This window comes from Balaenoptera borealis, assembly GCF_965194805.1.
Source record: "Balaenoptera borealis genome assembly, chromosome: 9".
Classification (NCBI taxonomy): domain Eukaryota; kingdom Metazoa; phylum Chordata; class Mammalia; order Artiodactyla; family Balaenopteridae; genus Balaenoptera; species Balaenoptera borealis.
This window is the reverse complement of record NC_138873.1, coordinates 36,838,845-36,857,383: the sequence shown is the minus strand read 5'-3', so window position 1 is coordinate 36,857,383 and position 18,539 is coordinate 36,838,845. Positions and strand designations below refer to the sequence as shown.

The window sequence follows — 18,539 nt, the reverse complement described above, 5'->3', positions numbered from 1 at the left end:
GTTGCTCCCTATTTCTTCTTTCCTCCTTTTCAGTTTGTAAGATCTGAAAACAGGAAGTGATATTTACTCCTTGGTGTTGAGAACAATGATAGATACTAAGGATGTAGTCCACTCTAAATATTGACCACAGCAAGGGAAACATTCCCACAGGAACACTTATAAAGCTGGTGCTTTCATTTTTAAACATCTAAATGACTTTTTTTGGTAATTTTTTAAAAATTAAGGAGGGGGCTTCCCTGGTGGCGCAGTGGTTGAGAATCTGCCTGCCAATGCAGGGGACACGGGTTCGAGCCCTGGTCTGGGAAGATCCCACATGCCGCGGAGCAACTAGGCCCGTGAGCCACAATTACTGAGCCTGCGCGTCTGGAGCCTGTGCTCCACAACAAGAGAGGCTGCAATAGTGAGAGACCCGTGCACCGCGATGAAGAGTGGCCCCCACTTGCCGCAACTAGAGAAAGCCCTCGCACAGAAACGAAGACCCAACACAGCCATAAATAAATAAATAAATAAATAATTTAAAAAAAAATTAAGGAGGAATTGGTATTTGGGTTAAAGGGGAAATATGCTCCACAAAACCAGAAGAGTCCACATGACCCTTGTCCAGATATACACCTGGTTTGTTTTTTTTTTTTTTTTTTTTTTTTTAAAGAAATTACTTTTCAGTGTAAGCCTGGGCATTGTCTAGCAGACACTGGAAGGATTTGAATGCATAGGGATGTCTTTCTGTAGACTAAGATCTTTTTTTTTTTTTTTTTTTTTTAACAATTTTTATTTATTTATTTATTTATTTTTATGGCTGTGTTGGGTCCGTTTCTGTGTGAGGGCTTTTCTCTAGTTGCGGCAAGTGGGGGCCACTCTTCATCGCGGTGCGCGGGCCTCTCACTGTCGCGGCCTCTCTTGTTGCGGAGCACAGGCTCCAGATGCGCAGGCTCAGTAATTGTGGCTCACGGGCCTAGTTGCTCCACGGCATGTGGGATCTTCCCAAACCAGGGCTCGAACCCGTGTCCCCTGCATTGGCAGGCAGACTCTCAACCACTGCGCCACCAGGGAAGCCCTACACCTGGTTTTGAGCCTCGGGAAGTGGGTAAGGGGAGGCAATTTGATAATGCTTTCACACAAGGGACCTTGTGCATAAAATGAGTAAAACATGAAGGTCCCAAGATGATCTCACTCGCAATTCTATACAACATCCAGTTGTGTTGTAAAACGCTCGTGCTGGTATTACCATACAACCTACTTGTTTGGGGTTTAAGTTTCCATTTTATCCAGAAAAAAAAAAAAAAGGAAAATAGCACTGTCTTAAATGGAGCTTCTGCAACAATTTGCCTGCCATCTTCCCCATGACCCTCTTTTTGGAGAAATTCATATATAGAGCCATGGTTTCTATACTTCTTTTTTTTAATTTTTTTTTAATTTTTTTATTTTTATACTTCTTTAGTAGTACTTTATGCCCCAGCATATAACAGACAAAACATTATTTTACTAGTGTACTTCTTTTATATAATTAATTTATAATATTGAGTTACTACAAAATCAATCATTGAGCACAACCAGTATTTTGATTTAGAAAATAATTTGAAATCAGTCTCAGCATTTCATTTTTTGCTGTATTTTGTTTTGGTTGCACAGTATTGAGAGAAATCCTAATCCAACCATACAAGTCTTTACAAATGATGAAACTTGTGCACGGTTCTCCTTGCAAAGTTAACACATGCTTCAAAAAAGTGAGGAGCATTTCATTTAAAAAATTGAATCAACAACAATATGCGAACTCTTTATTCTTTCTCATAAATATAAAAGTCGGAAGAAAAGCACCCAACATTTACAGTAAGTGTCCCAAACTGTATCGAACAAAGTAGCTTGTCATTTATTTTTGCACAATTGTACAGTTATCCTGGGAATAGAGCATGTTCTGAGCAGATCCCCAGGCCTGACTTGAAATTTAATCGAGCCCAACATTCACATAACACTGTCATGTACTTGTACAGTTTTACATGAGTACACTTGAGCAGACCTGAATTTTTAAAGGAACATTTAAGCACCATTACATTCCTAATCAATGGCACATTTAGGAGAAGGAAAAATATTTTCAGAGAAGGCAGAAGAAGCTGTATTTTGAATCTACACAAAAATGAGTTAACCTGAGGACACAAGTTATGGTATCAGTGATGTCAAAAGAGTTAAAATTTAGTACATAGCATATTGAACATGCATGCCATTTCTATTCCTTTTTCAAATAGTTAAAATATATGTCTAGAATAAAATTCAAATCAAACGTTTGCGGCTCCTTGAAGCACATTGCAGAATCCCTCTGGTATCTGGCACAATGCCTGGCACAGAGTCGGCAGTAAATACTTGTTGACTGGGTAATGGATTTTTGAAAACTCACTGGCATAATGTAGCAAAGGCTTCTCAAAACAACCTTGGCCTCTCAAGGGGAGGTGGAATAGAAACTAAGTCATTCCAAAGTTATCTACCTTTGATACTTAACCACCTCTAGAGTTCATTTTTCACGGCTACTTTACAATGGAGGTTTTTACAAGTGTAACTGTAGGTCTGTAAGGGAGGTATTATCCCACCATTTTAGCTCAAAATCAAAATAAAATAATACTTATTAAGGTCTATTAATGAGTAAGATGTGGAATTAAGATACAGAACCTGGACCACAGGGCCCCCAAACCCATGCTTCCCCTTCTGCATCTTTTTGTCTTTGGCACTCTCCACCTCTCACTCCATCTCCTACCTCCTCCACGACCTGAAAGCATTACACATCTTTAAAACCTGTTTGAATTTGGGAGTTAGTCAGAAAAAAACATCATGTCTAGAACTTACACTTGTTCACATATAAAAGAATTGAAATAATAATGTATATTATATATACTAATATACAGTATATAATAAAAAATATAAATATAAAACATATTTTATCTACACATCATGTGTATGGAATAAGTTTCTTAAGGCTTGGCATAAAGTATATTTCTCATTATATCAGAACATTTCACAATGAGAGGCCTTTCCTATTCAGAAATGAACATTATGTTTTCTCCTCTATAAAGTTTTGTTTAAAGAAAGTTGCTTGAATATTTTCTTCCCTTAGAAAATGGAGAGTGTGCTAAGCAAATAAACATAGAGTATTAAAATTGCCCTGCTGATAATTCTGCTTAACCTCTGAAAAATCATCTCTGTTGCATAAATAGGATGGAGACAATAGTCAAGGATCAGGGTTTCTCAGCACACAAAGTAGGCTTTGTCCAGTGAATGTTTTCTTTGGATTTTTTCTCTTCGATAGAGTGGTAACAAAAGTATAGCTTTCCCACTTTGTCCCAGAGATGGGGGTTTGAAGTCTATTGAGGGCAACTTTGTGCCTTATCTAAGCCTCTCAGGATGGGTCACTTAGGAGGGAAAGCCCTGCTTCATTGGTCCCTGGACAGGAAAGGGGGGCCACCGTGGGGACGGGGAGTAGTTCTCTGCTTAAAGGGATCTGGCAGCTTTGCATAAAGGAAGATGTTTATCCCTGTTTATGGCATATCCCTTCTGCCTTTATAATTCCCATGGCTGATGTTACTTTTTATAGCACGTCTGACTGTCTGGGAAGGAGCCATGTTATTCCACCCTTAGAAAGCAAAAGGGAAAGATGAGAAACCTTAGTAATGCCATCTACAGAAGGGTTTCTGGCTTTCAGAATGTACAAAGCAGATGAACTCTGTATGTGTTTGTGTGTGTGTGTGTGCACTCACCATATATATGCAGTATATATGATGTAGAAGTTTTTCATATGGATAATTTAATTGTAAGAATCAAAAGTTTTTTATTTATATTGCCCAATTTCTCTGATCTATTGAGTATATTGCTAAATGAATATTGATTATTAATAATCAGCTGATTCAAAATTATATTCTAACATCATTTTTGGGGGGTATAATTAATGGGTAGGATCCCACTATCTTTGAGTTTTAAAAATACCTATAGAAAACACCAAAATCCTGTGATCTACTTTTACTTTTAAAATTGAGATTATGATTTTGGTAAGAAAGAAAGAAACTTCCAAGCAGAGTTTAATTTTAAAGAGGATGCAGGGTATCTTTTAGAAAGATTTTCTTAATCATGTGGATTAATCCTACTTTCAACTCCAGATAAGAAATAGGATATCCCATAAGGAGGATTTGCAGCATGCAGGGAATTTTTTTGCCAACCAGGAAAGGCTCCCAGGGTCTAAGTTATTAAAGTTAAATTTATTGGTGATTATGTCTATTTCCTGTATAAAATGAAAATTCAAAACAAACACTCGAAAAAGTCAAGAGAAGTCAACTAAATGGCATGGTCTTTATAAATGTAAAAGAAGTGGCTATTTTCAAAGAACCTCTTAGCTTGGTGGATTGAATAAAATGAATGTGAGAGCTTAAAGTTAACCCCTGACAAATGCTAACACAGTTGTACACACACACACACACAGAGGCATACACACGTTTCACAAGAAATAACAGACAAACTGCCAGGAGATACACAGTTTTAATCCCATCAAGGGCTCTTGTGACATTGTAAACCAAGTAACTAGAGTTTGAGTAGTTGAGGCTGTCCCTAGACCTTCTGGATGGGATTAATTCCATGCAATTCTCTACAGCCCTTTCTAACTGGTTAAGATGTGTGAGACACCATGCATCACGGAATCACTTAGCCATCTGCATCTCACAGGCCACTTCAATGGAAAAAAAAAATTCTCTTAGAAAGAGAAGCCAGCAATTGGCTCTACCTTACAGGAATATATTACTTACCCCTCTTCCGGACACTATGACAAATCAAAACCGTGAACATCGATGCTGCTACATAAGTAATCCCACCTCTGGCCCAAAGGGCAATTATACTGCAAATTAACCAGGATACAGCAGGGCTGGGCACCTCTCTCTGTACGCGGATTTTTAAGTTTTGGTAAAAGTAAATACCAAGCCTCATGCAAGTACACATAGTGGTTTCTTATAATTTTCTTCACAAAGTTAAGCTGTAACAAAAATAACCTACTCCAGATGGAATACTTAATCCAAATCTGTACCTGCTATCCATGAAAATACTTACTCATTCTGCTGAAGTTAGAAAGCGAATCATTGGTGTGATAAGAAGGGAACACAATCAGCTAGCTTGTTGAATTTTTTTCACTTTTCAATTTGTTTGTCACAGTGCTGCATAAACACAACTTGAACCCGCAAGTCATTACGATAGCAAAACTCAAACAAAACGATGCTCCAATATTATGCAATGCCCATGGTACACACTTAATGCTCATTCCTCATTCAAACCGAACACATCTGAGTGAGCACTGGACACCTCATGATGTGTCTCAGATCAGCGAGCCTGCACATATTTGTTTGTAGCACTCGGAGAACTCAGCACAATCCTGGCAGCTTAGAGGACATACTCATGGAAGTCTATGTTTTTGAGGAAGCTAAGTGAATTTAATTATCTGGGTGCTTGTTTTTGTTGCTGTTGTTGTTTTTAAAGTGATGATTGGAAAAAGTGATGATTGGAGAAAGGGCGATTTTCTTGGTAAATAGAATTGGAGATTACAAAAATAAATGTAGGAGTACATAATAAGACAGACGCAGGGTGATAAAGTCAGTTTATTTTTTATAGTTAACTATAAGAGAGTCATGTTACTCACAAAAATTAAGACTTCTGGAATGAATGTATTTAAGAGCAGTGTTGTTTTCAAGTATGTTCCTTTAGGCACCTCCATCTGAATTATCTAGTGTCCTTACTAAAAATGATTCCCACCCTCGGAGCCTTTTTCATCCCCCAGTCTTCTCGCCTGATTGACTCCAAGTAATCCTTGGAGCCATCCTTGTCTGTTATGTGCTGGGCTTTCCCCTAAACTCAGAACTGCTTTAAGATAGAAACTGTACTTCATTGATATCTCCAGAACTTAGCAGAGTCTAGCAGATATTCATGTTGAATGAATTAATGTTGATTTTAAGAAAGTGGAATTTCATATGATTTCACAACTAATTCTGAAATAGTTAATATCGTGTGTTCAGCTGTCAGGTGGGTCTGAGAACAGCGTATGGCTTCATAGCCAGAGCACCTGAACCAGTGTTTGTGCCCTGTTCACAGACAAGGGATGGGGAACTGACGTGCATCAGGCACAACGTGCTAGGGATGATGATGGTTGCCCTACACAGTGTCTCATTTAAGCCCTGTGATACCACTAGGAGGAAGAAATTGCTACCCATTATAAAGCCATAGTAGAAGCTCAAGGAGGTTAGGTTACTGACCCAATTTCTCAGACTTAAGAAGTAGCTGAAGAAAGATGAACTACACTTAAGGGGTCTTCTGCCCCTGTTGCAAGTGTGGGTCAAATGGATTTTATCCATGCCTGAAATATCTGATTTATCCTGGACCTGCCCCAGAAATTAAGAAAAATTCCCAGACAGGGAAATCTGTTCAATAGCACATCTCCTAGGTTTTCCAATTAGGTCAGGCAGGCTATTCAAAAGCAGCCATTTCTAAACCATTACTCTTAGAGCAGACGGGAAGAGATCCCCCTCCTCCTGGCCCCCATTAGTCCCACTAGCCTACAGTTGGGCCCAAGCCAAGACACCAAAGGGCCACAGGGCCACTCCAGAGTTCCAATCTTCGGGCAGATAGGTCCTCAAGCCTGGGCAGAACCTAGATCCCTCACGCAAGCTGGAGTTCATGCTCTAGGGTCTGTTACTCTGTAAAGGTACAAAGAGACCATTAAAGCTGTCCCAGGTCATTTTCCAAAAGATATGGAGAAAAAAGAAAAAGATTTGTGGTCATGAGTAGGGGAAAAATAAAAGCTATATTTTCTAGAGATTTATGTATCTATGCAGATTGTGTATGTATGTATGTATGAGTACATGTTTAATTCCAGGGATCCAGTACAGAACAAAATTAAGTCTCTTCAGAATAGGTTTCCTTCTCTAGTTTAAAACTCCCTCTTTGATGAGTATGCAGTTGAATAACCCATTTATACTTGACATTTGCTGACTATTTCAGAGGTCCTGATACATATATTGTTAAGATCCTCCTGGGGCCAAAAAATGAAGATCCCCACAGCAGCCCAGGAAAGTGCATTCAAACAGATCTCATCTCCTTGAAAAGAGGTCTTCCAAGTCTTCTTCCAGGTCTTCTTACGATCACACGTAAAGAAATGTCATTACAAAAAAGAAGGAAAGAATAGAGGGAAGTTCTGATAGCCTTTTTAAAATTACATTTCCCTTATTATTTTATGAAACTAAAATAAAAATATTTTCAAAAGACTAATACTAGTTATAAGAAGGATCACTCTCGGGGCTTCCCTAGTGGCGCAGTGGTTGAGAATCTGCCTGCCAATGCAGAGGACACGGGTTCGAGCCCTGGTCTGGGAAGATCCCACATGCCGCGGAGCAACTAGGCCCGTGAGCCACAATTACTGAGCCTGCGCGTCTGGAGCCTGTGCTCCGCAACAAGAGAGGCTGCGATAGTGAGAGACCCGTGCACCGCGATGAAGAGTGGCCCCCACTTGCCGCAACTAGAGAAAGCCCTCGCACAGAAACGAAGACCCAACACAGCCATAAATAAATAAATAAATAAATAAATAAATAAATAAATAAAATTTGTATAACTTTAAAAAAAAAAAGAAGGATCACTCTCAATCTTAATTAATATTGACAATAGTTCTTGAATTATGTCTAAATTTTTCTTTAAAAATTAGGATTTAAAAAAACATTTTTAGTTCTCAGGAAATGAGTACATCTATGGTTCAACTTTCTCATTTTTAGGAGCACACTGTATACCAAAACATGAGACTCATTCCACTTGCCAATTTTTCCACACACACGCTTTTTTGAACTTTTCCAACTATATTTACGTAAGTTTGGGAAAGCAACAGGCAGTTTCAGGGCAGGGAGAAATATACCAAATTTTGTAGTGTTTCAACAGGGGTTTCATCTGCCAAAGAAAACTCTGACATTCGTGAATTGTTTACTGATGAGTTCTTGGCTCTCAAGCAGGCAACAGAGATGTTATCCTCCTTTACACCTCAAAGGAGACACCGTTTTTTGGATTAACGAGGAACCGATTTATAGGAAGGCCTTCCCCATCCCTAACAATTCAACACCCTTTTAAAATTTCACAGTCTCCTTCCAAAACCACCTTCAGTGTCATAGAAGAATTCTAAACCATAACATTTTCCTAATCCAGGATTACTCACCAAAATCAGGGCCTATGAAGATATTTTGGGTAAATTTTGTTTGCTTCCATCCTAAGAAGCCTATACTGAGTGTTTTGTTTGGAGGAGCAGCAAATTATGCTCAGAGACTGAGATGTCTTTGCCAATATTGTATTCAACACAAGTTCACTGTGGGAATTATCAAGATTTCGCAAGCCAATAGCATGCAGGATAATGTCTCTTAATTGGCCAATAAAGAAATAACATACTCCAAACCAAAGGTAGATTAATTACACTATTGTTTCAGGCAAGGGGAAATGAAGGAATAAAATCCAAATTTAGTTTGAGGTGTACCCTTAGATGAGTTGGGGAAAACGTTTAGTCCCTTTCTGCTGGATCACGTTGCTAGGGAACGGGGATGTCGTTCGGCAAGATGACCTTCCTGGGGCTGCTGCTTGGCTTTCGCCACTGCCGGTCGAAGAGTGGCCTTTACTAAGGCAGGAGCTAATGCCCCAAGGTCTTACGAGAGCTATTTAGATCAGCAGGGTGTGGCCTTGCCCAGACTGAACATCCTCAGACAGTCCTCACAAACTCTGGATATTTAGAAACCAGTGCCCTGGCCACAGCTGCTTCTTTATATGTTCTTATTGATAGGCCCCCAGCAGCACCCTGAGCAGCTGAGCTACCGAGTGCTTCTCAGCAACCACAGATGTGGGTGATGCCATCTGGACACACAATTTCACTTTTATATCAAAAGAATAACTTCATTCTGAAAACACCTTTACTCTTAAAAACAATTTCATTTTTGTCACAAACAACTGGATTTGAAATCATATCAAACCACTACACAACACTAAGCAACAAAGGATTGGCCACCAAGGGGCAAAGCTCCCGAAGGCTGTGTGACGGTTTCCAGGTCAAGCATACGGCACGGGCTTTCCCTTACCTGTCTCCTCACCTCCCAAGGAGAGATGCGTGTATCCATCACTAGTGAATTTGGCAAGGTCCCCGCTCCTTGCAACCACTATAGGATGGACCAAATTCCCTTTGCCTGGAATGCTTTTCTCTCACTTCAGTCATGTTGCTGCCCACGTTATCACTCACGTATGAGAGCGGCCTCCCCCGACCACCCTACACAAACTAACCCACCAACACCAACGCTCTCTCCGATGTATTACCCGGCGTTCTTCTTCCTCATAACCATGACTTGATGCATATGTTTTTTGGTTGCTTTTCTGCAATTAAAATGTTAGCTCCTTAGGGGCAGGATTTTGCATTTTTTGTTCAATGTGATATCCCCCAAGGTCTGGAACAATGTCAGGATGTTATTCAATTATAAATTTTAAAATTTTTTAAATTTTAATTATGCATTATAAGTTATACTTTAATTATAAATTATGAATTAAAATAGGACACCTCTGAGATATTTGTTTTATGAAATCAATTAATGAATGGTAAGAGGCCTTTGCCTAGAATTTCAGAAAAGGTTTAGGCCATTTATTAAACTTTTTTGGTGTGTGGCCCTCAAATTTTGTGTTTGGCCCAGAGGCAAGGCACTACACCACAGGATCTGGGGGACTTCCTTCAGGCTACGGGAAAGTGTAAGGTTGGTAAGTGATGGGTGAGAGGATAAAACCTCCACTCACTGTGGCCTGATTAGAGGCTTAAAATTCTTAGCCTGCCTTTGAAACACTCCAGAGAATGGCTCGACTCTACTTTCCAGTGTTCTCTCTCGGGACAAACGTACATTCTCAGCCAAAGGGAGCTATTTTCTACTAGGTGTGTTCACCCCTGCCACTGCACTCTGTTTGTGATATTTCATTTGCCCCCAAAATGTTCTTTCTACCTTCCCATCCTTCCAGGCATCCCTTGCCCATTGCCACCTCACCACCCTTCAAGGCCTCTTCCAGGAATCATCCTTCCATGAAGCTCTTCTTCACACACCCATCATCACAATGACCACCACTGCCCTGGCTGGAAGGGACCGCTCCTCCTCCTTCTCACTACTTAAGACCTCCATCTCCTCCACTGCAATAACACTCCTTACTGTATATTTGAAGGTTTTGGTTGTTTGTTTTGGTTATTGTTTGCTTATTTGTGTATTTGTTTTTGTATAAGCCTTAGCTTCTCTATTAGACCAAGCATCAGTTTCCCTTGTTTTTACTAATCTGTCTCCACCCAGTTCACACGCCCAGAGTGTTCCTTGTTCACAGTCATTTTCAACTGCAGGGCACACATCCCAAGGTGGGGAGGGGTGGAAATGGGGGCAGCGAGTATCTGAGGTTACGGTGGGGGAGAATGTATATAGGCTGAGCAAGTACCCCCCCTCTTGCTCCCCTCCAACCTGCAATTTCTGGCATCTCAAATAACCTCCCACGCTTAAGATTTTCCATATTAGACTAGAAACGGCTTGTGTATTATTCACCGTTGCACCCCCTACAGTGTCTAGCACAGAGCCTTGAACTTACTGGGTGCCAAACAAACGTTTGACAAATGAATGAATGAATGAATGCATCCATGGGAAACTTTCTGTGTCCTTGCACCTAGCACCTTCCTGATCCCAGACTTGAAACACACATCCTTAAGGCAGTCTATAAGCCACCTTCATCTTTAATCCTTATCCCCTTCCATAGCCGCCCACACCCTCTGACCAGGCATTTATCTCAGGGCACAAAATGCCATTTGCCTGCTGATCAAAGGCTGTGAGAATGGCAGCATGAGCAGAATGGCAGCTGCACTCAGATCCTGCCCACACCCTTCCTGTTTGCAGCAGCCCACCCCAAGGAGCTATTATGTTTTCAGTAAGCTAAGCAGAGCCCCTCCTCCATCACCTCCTTCCCTGGTCCTTGCAGACACTCTGTGGGTCTGAAGTGGCAGCCCCTCACCCTTGGAGCCTGCTTTCAGCGTTTCATTGTCCCCAAGCAAGGCACAGATAGCAGGCCAGACCTCTTTTCCCCTTTCCTGGGACACTGATAAGGCAATGAAAATAGTTCTCTATTTTCCTGCACAAAAGCTGACTTAGAAGAATCGGGTGGAGCATAAATGATAACCGGCCAGAATTTGTTGCTTTTTGAAAAGAAACGTGGTGGGGAGGGGTTGGGGGAAGACAGAAAGCTTTGAGTTTTTGCTCTGGGTTGTAAGTCAGGCACCTTCCAATGACAATGCCCCCTTTCCAGCTTTGGAGCCTCATTTCACTTCTGTAACGGAAAACTCTGCCCTCAGGTCAGAGGGCCACAGTGTCTCCTCCTGAGGTTGGCTGGGCCACCTGGGAGCCTCTTGGGTGACCCACTTAACCAGACTGCAGCTTACTCATCAAAATTCAGGGAGAGAGCGAAAGACCACGGAATACCTTTTTTGCATTGACCCCATTCCAATCAGGTTTCTTACACTTTTGAACCTCTCAAATGGTCAACTGGTTCTCAAGATGCGTGTGCGTTAACATGGGGAGCTTCATCAACTCCACACAATCTCAGTTTATCCCAAGTGTCCCTGGTCAGAGGCCCTTTAAATAAACAAAACTATCTGGAGTTTCCAAGGTATTTTGCAAGATGAATCCTTCCAAGATGTAGTTGGTGTTTGGTGACTGCTGAGGTGAAGAAATGGGGTGAAAAAATGGAGGACCACCATTTCCACCTGGAACGTAAAAAAATGAGATGGAAGAGAGAAATAAACAGGACTTTAAAAAAGTGATTTCTGATAGGAGTACACTGCCCTGACACTGGTGGTGCTGGTCCTGTTCTGCCACCACTTACTCTGGAACCTGGTACAATTAACAGAATCTGCAGGTTTCATCTTCTTTTTTTTTTTTTTTTGGTCAGAAAAGAAAGGTGTTCTGTGAAGCCAATTCAAGGGAATTAGTGTTTTGGGGTGAAGGTCCAATACTGGTATTGTTTTTTAAAGCAACCGAAATGGTTCTAATGTACAGTCAAGGTGGAGAATCAGTGAGCAAGATAATCTCTAAGGTATCTGCTGGTTCTAAAATGTTATGGTTTTGTAATTTAGGGTCCGAGTTTCTTTGTTATATTTTTTTTAGATACAGCTGACATATAACATTATAATAGTTTTAGGCGTGTAACGTAATGATTCGATATTTGTGTATATTACAAAATGATCACCGCAATAAGTCTAGTTAACATCCATCACCACCAAGTTTCTCTAGTAATCCTTCTCTCATTTACCTAAAGACTTGATTCATAGCTCCTTACTGCCCCCAGGTCTTTCTGAAATGGTGGAAAAAGAAAATTCGGCAAAAAAGAAAAAAAAGAAATTTGCTCTGTAGAGCAAAATTCCAGTTATTGGAAAGGATTCTATTCACTACATAGGCCAACTGCCAAAGGATGCTCTCTTCAGCATCCTCACCATACAGCCATCCAGGATCTGACTATACATTCAGTGATGGAGTTCACTCTCTCACAAGGTGTCTCATTCCAGTCGTGATCTATTTTAATTAAAATCCAATTGAAGTCAAATACCAAATTAGAAGCACTGTGAGTAATAGCACAGCCCCAAAGGAAACATCAGCCATGGCAGAAGGAGAGGAGAAACACAAACTGGGGAGGAAGATTATAGAATGGGTAACAGCGGTCTGAGATATTTATACTTTTCCCTTAGAATCACTTTTTTTTAACATCTTTATTGGAGTATAATTGCTTTACAATGGTGTGTTAGTTTCTGCTTTATAACAAATTGAATCAGCTATACACTTTTAAAACTCCACATTCACATGGCCTTTGCATGTCCCCACTTAAAGAATGAATATTCCTATTCAGCAGCTTGTGCTGTTAGACACAAACCGCTTCCTAAAGTGAGATTTTTTTTAAAAAAGAAAATAAGGGATTTGTTCTTTGAAGCTCCAACTATTTGGCTAAAATTACCTCACTTTTGTGTTCCAGTTATTTAAATGGTATGGATAAGTAGGGAGTATTATGATTATCCCTGCTCCCCCCAAATTCTGGACTTTTAGGAAAACTGATTAGAAATATGTGTAACAATTATACCAAAACCACTGGAGTCATAGAATAACATTTTAAATCTGATGCTTCAAAACAAAGTTTTCACCCAAGATACTTTAAGTGAATAATGTAGATAAAGAAAGATAAGAACTTATTGAGGGTTGAAATCAAAGCAATTTGCTCTCTGGAATTAATTCCAGTTCTTAATGCATGGATTTTATTCCTTTAACATGAAAATATTGCTCTTGAGCTTGTTGTATTAACCACAATAAAGATATTTCATGCACATACTGAGTTTTCAGTATAAACCAAGACAGGTTTATTTTCAGGTGTAATTGGTAGCGCTCTGAAATGATTATATTTTTCAGAATGGGAAAGAATAATAGTAATAATAGCAAATATTTATCAAGCACTCATCATAGGCCTGGGACTGTGCTAAGAGCTTTATACCTATTATCTCATTTAAAGAAATAGTCTTGACTTGCTTTATCTGAAACCGATTCCCAGGTACTATATAATCGAATCATCATCCACCTAGATTTCCAGAAGCAGTACATTTATGTGCACTTTAAACTTCTCTGAGTTCTTCCATATCCATAATCTCTTTAAGATACATGGTAGATAGGGTAGATGCTGATAAAACTAAGAACGTGTTGGTGGAGTTGCCTAAGGACAACCAAATAAGGAGCAGCAGAGCTAAAAATAGAAGCTAAGTCCTACTCTGTCTTCTGTCTTTATAAAATGAGAAAAACTTGCAAGTTGTTTTCAAATTTCTTTCTAGTTTCAAAATCCCCACCCTATGTTTTTGCCCAAGACTAAGAGGTAATCAGCTTTATAACTTCCAGAACATTTAAAAAATAGTCCTGTGTTTATCATCTTAAAGTCAAATCTAAGCTCATCTCCTCTCCATTTTCACAGATGTGGAGATGGGTTCTAACTTTGGAAATGCATACAGAATGAAGTAAGTCAGAAAGAGAAAAACAAATATCATATATTAACGCATATATGTGGAATCTAGAAAAATGGTACAGATGAACCTATTTTCAGGGCAGGAATAGAGACTCAGACGTAGAGAAGGGACGTGTGGACACGGGTGGGGCCTGGTGCAGGGAGGGTGGGATGAACTGGGAGATTGGGATTGACGTCTGTGCACATAGCTAGTGGGAACCGGCTGTATAGCGCAAGGAGCTCAACTCGGTGCTCTGTGATGACCTAGATGGGTGGGATGGGGGGGCGTGGGAGGGAGGTCCAAGAGGGAGGGGATATATGTACAGATATAGCTGATTCACTTTGTTGTAAAGCAGAAAATAATACAACATTGTAAAGCAACTATACCCCAATTAAAAAAAAGAAAAAGAAAAAGAAATGCACTTTAATCTAACCCAACTAGGATGGTTCCATGATGGTGACAGTTTTAACAGAGGAGTGAGCTAGAGTTCCTAAGAATCCTAACTCTCCCTTGGAAAGATGAAGAAACGAGATAATTCCAGCTGGGAGAAACAGGGAAGTTGTTGCCGAATCCAGTAAATATGAACCATGTATGCAGGTGCTGGTTTCCAGCAGGATAAATAAAAGTAATTTTTGCAGGGCAAGCTCAGTGAGTTTTGGGAACTATAGCAGAGAAGCAGATCCTAATGGAGCAGCTTCATTTATTTATTTGCTCTACATTATTCTTAGTGTCTCTCTAGTGCTCAGCCCAAAGATGAGAGTCAATGTGTTTTTGTGTTTTTTTTAATGACTGAATGAACAAGTAAATAAGAAACTATTAAATCAATAGTGTAATAAATGTATCTATTCACCTGCTCAACAAATATTTATTGAATATAACTCTGGACACAGTCGCTACCCATGTAGAGTTTGTAATTTAATGAGAGGAGTTTGTAACTTAATACATTAAACAACTAACCACCCAATTAATTTGTGATTCCAATGGTGGTTTTTTTCCCATCCACCCTGGGAACGTCCCTCTCTCTCACACCTGCTTTCAAGTCATCCAGTTGACTATTTCTCCTTGAGCCAAAAGCTCCTTCCTGCCCCACCGTGGGCCACCTGGCTGCTATTTACTGAGGACCCCTGTAAAATTCTGCTTCCTCCTCAAGGGTCCATGGGGAGGGCTTCAGAGTACAAGGCAGGTCTCACATCCATTTGCTGGCCCATCTCTTTCTTTCTCCATAACCTCACCACACAAAGTTGTATGGACATGTAAATGTCACTGAATAGTTGTGCAATATTAAGGGGAATCACAAAATACGAAGGAATAAATGTCAAACTATATGCTAAATACGGCATCATATCTCAAGGGGGGAATACCCCCAAAGTGAAACCCTATGTAAGGGAATAAATTTGTTCTGAACAACATTCTCTGGGCTCAGCTGGTCCTCCCTTTCACTCTGAGAGCACCTTTTTTAAGTCTCCAGCTACCTTTTGGGAAACTCCAGCTTAGATTGGTCAAATGCTTTTATTAATATTACATTTAGAAAACAGCAATAGTCATACAAAAGAAATAGTGCATATAAAAAAAAATGCATTGTCTTCATTCATGGTGGCTTAGGAGAGAGGGCAGTAGAGACTGTAGGGCAGCTCTAGCCATCACCATCCCCCCAGCCACCCGTGGAGCTGCCCCTGGATGGATCATTTCCCCCTGGGGATGGGGGAGGGGGAAAACCTTCCAAGACTAATTCCACAAAGGACTATTGGAGATGACAGGAATCTCTAGACAGTAGTCTTACTTTTACTATGCTACCCACTCCCCAAATAGGGAGTGGGCAAAAGGGTTTCCTATTGCTCTATCAGAATAGTCCCTGGTCCCTTTCTGGAAGAAAAAGTGAGTAAACGTTGCAGGTGGCCAAGAGGGGTCACCAGGGAGTGGCCAGCATCAGAAGCCCCAGGACAGGAAGGGTCTACCTGGAAGCAAGAGTGCAGGCAGGAAGTTCAATTAGCTTTATGTCAGCAAGCCTTTCCTGAGCACCTACTAAGTGCAGGCCTGTGCTGAGGCCATGGATCATGGAGGTGGGTGAGCAGCAAGCAATGATGAGAGATCATGCAGGCTCTGGGAGAGTTTATGGGAATGCAGATGAGGGAGCAACTGAGGCAAGGATCCAACCCAGAGGAACCCACTCCTGAACCAGGAAGGATGGAGCAAGGGTGCAGCGTCAGTTAGAGAGGCTAGGAATTCCAGCTTTTGCAAGAAGAAACAATTAAGCAGGCAGTTCCAGAGATCAGTCACAGCTCAGGGGCAGGGGCTGTGCACTGGGCAGGGCTTATGACCTGCTGCTATATGGGGAAGCCGGAGGGAAGGCAGAAAAGGCAGCGGGGGCTGGCCCCTGACTCCCACAGGGATGGGGTGAGCCCTTCCCAGACACGCCAAACCCTGGGAGTTAGTGCATTCTTATGTTTCCTTCTTGGCCTCTGCTGGCCTCAGACCTCAGGAGCCCCTGAAGGCCTGGTCACCGATTGAAGTGCCACAGGCGCCGAGGCCCCTGGCTCCACTGCTCAGGGGGACCCTGCCCTTGACCACATTCTCCCCAGGGCCCGGTGGCTGCTTTCTCCAGCTTTACCTTTGTTTTCCTAGCCTGTTCCTCCCTGGGCTTGTTTGTGTAAGAAAACCTCTCTCCCTGTTTCCTGTGTCTCTGTCACTTCCTCCCATTGCCATTCTACACTGTGGCACTGAGGGCCATTGTTTTTCTTTCTAACCATATTCTAGTCTCTGGGAACTGGCCAGTAGGTGCACAACAGTGGAAGAAGGCAGGTCTGCCGGGGCTATTTCAGAACCACTCTCAAGCGCCAGAATATCACAGAAAACCGGCGGGAGTGGTGTGTGCTTGTCAGCTAGGGAAGGAAGAAACTCAATATCAGGAGACAGCTCCTTGCCAATTAATCCTCAGACACTATCTAAACGAAGGCTTGTTCCCAGGGGTGAAGACTGGAGATGTCTGATAGTGCTGATAACCATCTTTGCGAAAGGAAGCTGTGACTGTCCCATTTGCTTTCTGGTTTTTTGACATGTTCTTACTGCTTTTAAATTAACTAAAAAATCAACTGAGCTGTACTGAAAGGGGAGCTAAACAAGAGATCTGAAACCAAGTACAGGACGCAGGGATGTCGAATGAAACCCACTTAGGAATGGATTTCCTTGTGGTTCTATTCAGTGCTCCAGCCTGTTATCCTTTTTGATCAGCCCACTATTCACCCAACCTGCATTGTAGCGTAAGGTAAACCACTTCATGTTTTCCTGGCAGAGTTTGAATCAGGCAGGTTCTCACAGGACCTCAGATCCTGGGTTGTTTTCCTGAGCACAGGGAGAGGGAACTGGAAAAGTAGCTGGCCTGGGGAAAGAGAAATGTGATGTCTTTTTATTTACCATGGAAATGCCAATGCTGGGCTTCTGTTGATTTTCAAATATAAGTGGGAAGAAACTGTGGTCCATATGCCATTGAAGGACTACGCAACACACTGGCTTAGTTTTGTAACCCTGGGCATTTTTTTAAGTGCAATTCCAATAAAGTGAACTGAGCAAGATTTGACATCGGAACTGCAGCTTGGTTTTTCATAAGAAATGTATCGAAAAACACATTTATTTTGTTGACTGTCACCTAGCAGAAGTATGTGGTTCTATTTTGGTAGCATTTGTTCCATGGAACTTTCATGGTTTTTGCCAGTTCCTTTCATTACACTTTTCCCACCAGTTATGACACTAAGGGTCACTCATCAAAGAGATTTTGTTTATTTCAAGTTTTAAAGGGGAACGTGGTTGCCAGGAACATGTAAACTTCCAGGTTTCTGTTAGAAGAGTAGAAAGTTGTAAAGTACCAATGTAATAGAAACATCAAATTCCTTTATTTCAAATAAAGACGTGTTTTTCATTAAAGGATTAAGGCATGCCCTGTGCCACCCCCATGCTGCAAAGCTGCTGATCTTGGAACACATTTTAAATACCGAGCCCGTCTCCATTTATAATTCCAGAAAACAGTGGTCCCTACTACTTAGGACCAGGAGCAAATTTAAGTTGTAAAATCTTTTTCAGGGACCTCTTCCCCCAAAATCAGATTAGTCAAAGTCATTTTAGAGGAGACATTCTCTTAAAAATGGAAGGGTATTCTTTTTTTTTTTTTAATGGAGGGAAATTTCCTTTACAAAGGAGGGTATTTTTCAAAGATTCTTTTATTGCTGGGGTTAAATCATTGCTCTATACTTGGGTTTAAAAAAAAAACTCTACAACATACTGAAATATTTAAGGATTAAATGAAATGATTTTTGAGCTGTGCTTCAAAATAAAAAGAGAGGTGAGGGGCTTCCCTGCTGGCGCAGTGGTTGAGAAACTGCCTGCCAATGCAGGGCACGGGTTCGAGCCCTGGTCTGGGAAGATCCCACATGCCGCGGAGCAACTAGGCCCGTGAGCCACAACTACTGAGCCTGCGCGTCTG

The 18,539-nt window shown here is 41.1% G+C and overlaps 1 long non-coding RNA gene across 1 annotated transcript in view; it reads left to right on the top strand.

The window, feature by feature from the left end:
• Positions 1-1,064: 1,064 nt before the first annotated feature.
• LOC309635299 overlaps positions 1,065-18,539 on the top strand; it is a 32,783-nt gene continuing 15,308 nt past the window's right edge. The window contains exon 1 of the long non-coding RNA XR_014248743.1: positions 1,065-18,398. This is a non-coding gene — a long non-coding RNA (uncharacterized lncRNA). The remainder of the gene's footprint in view (positions 18,399-18,539) is intronic.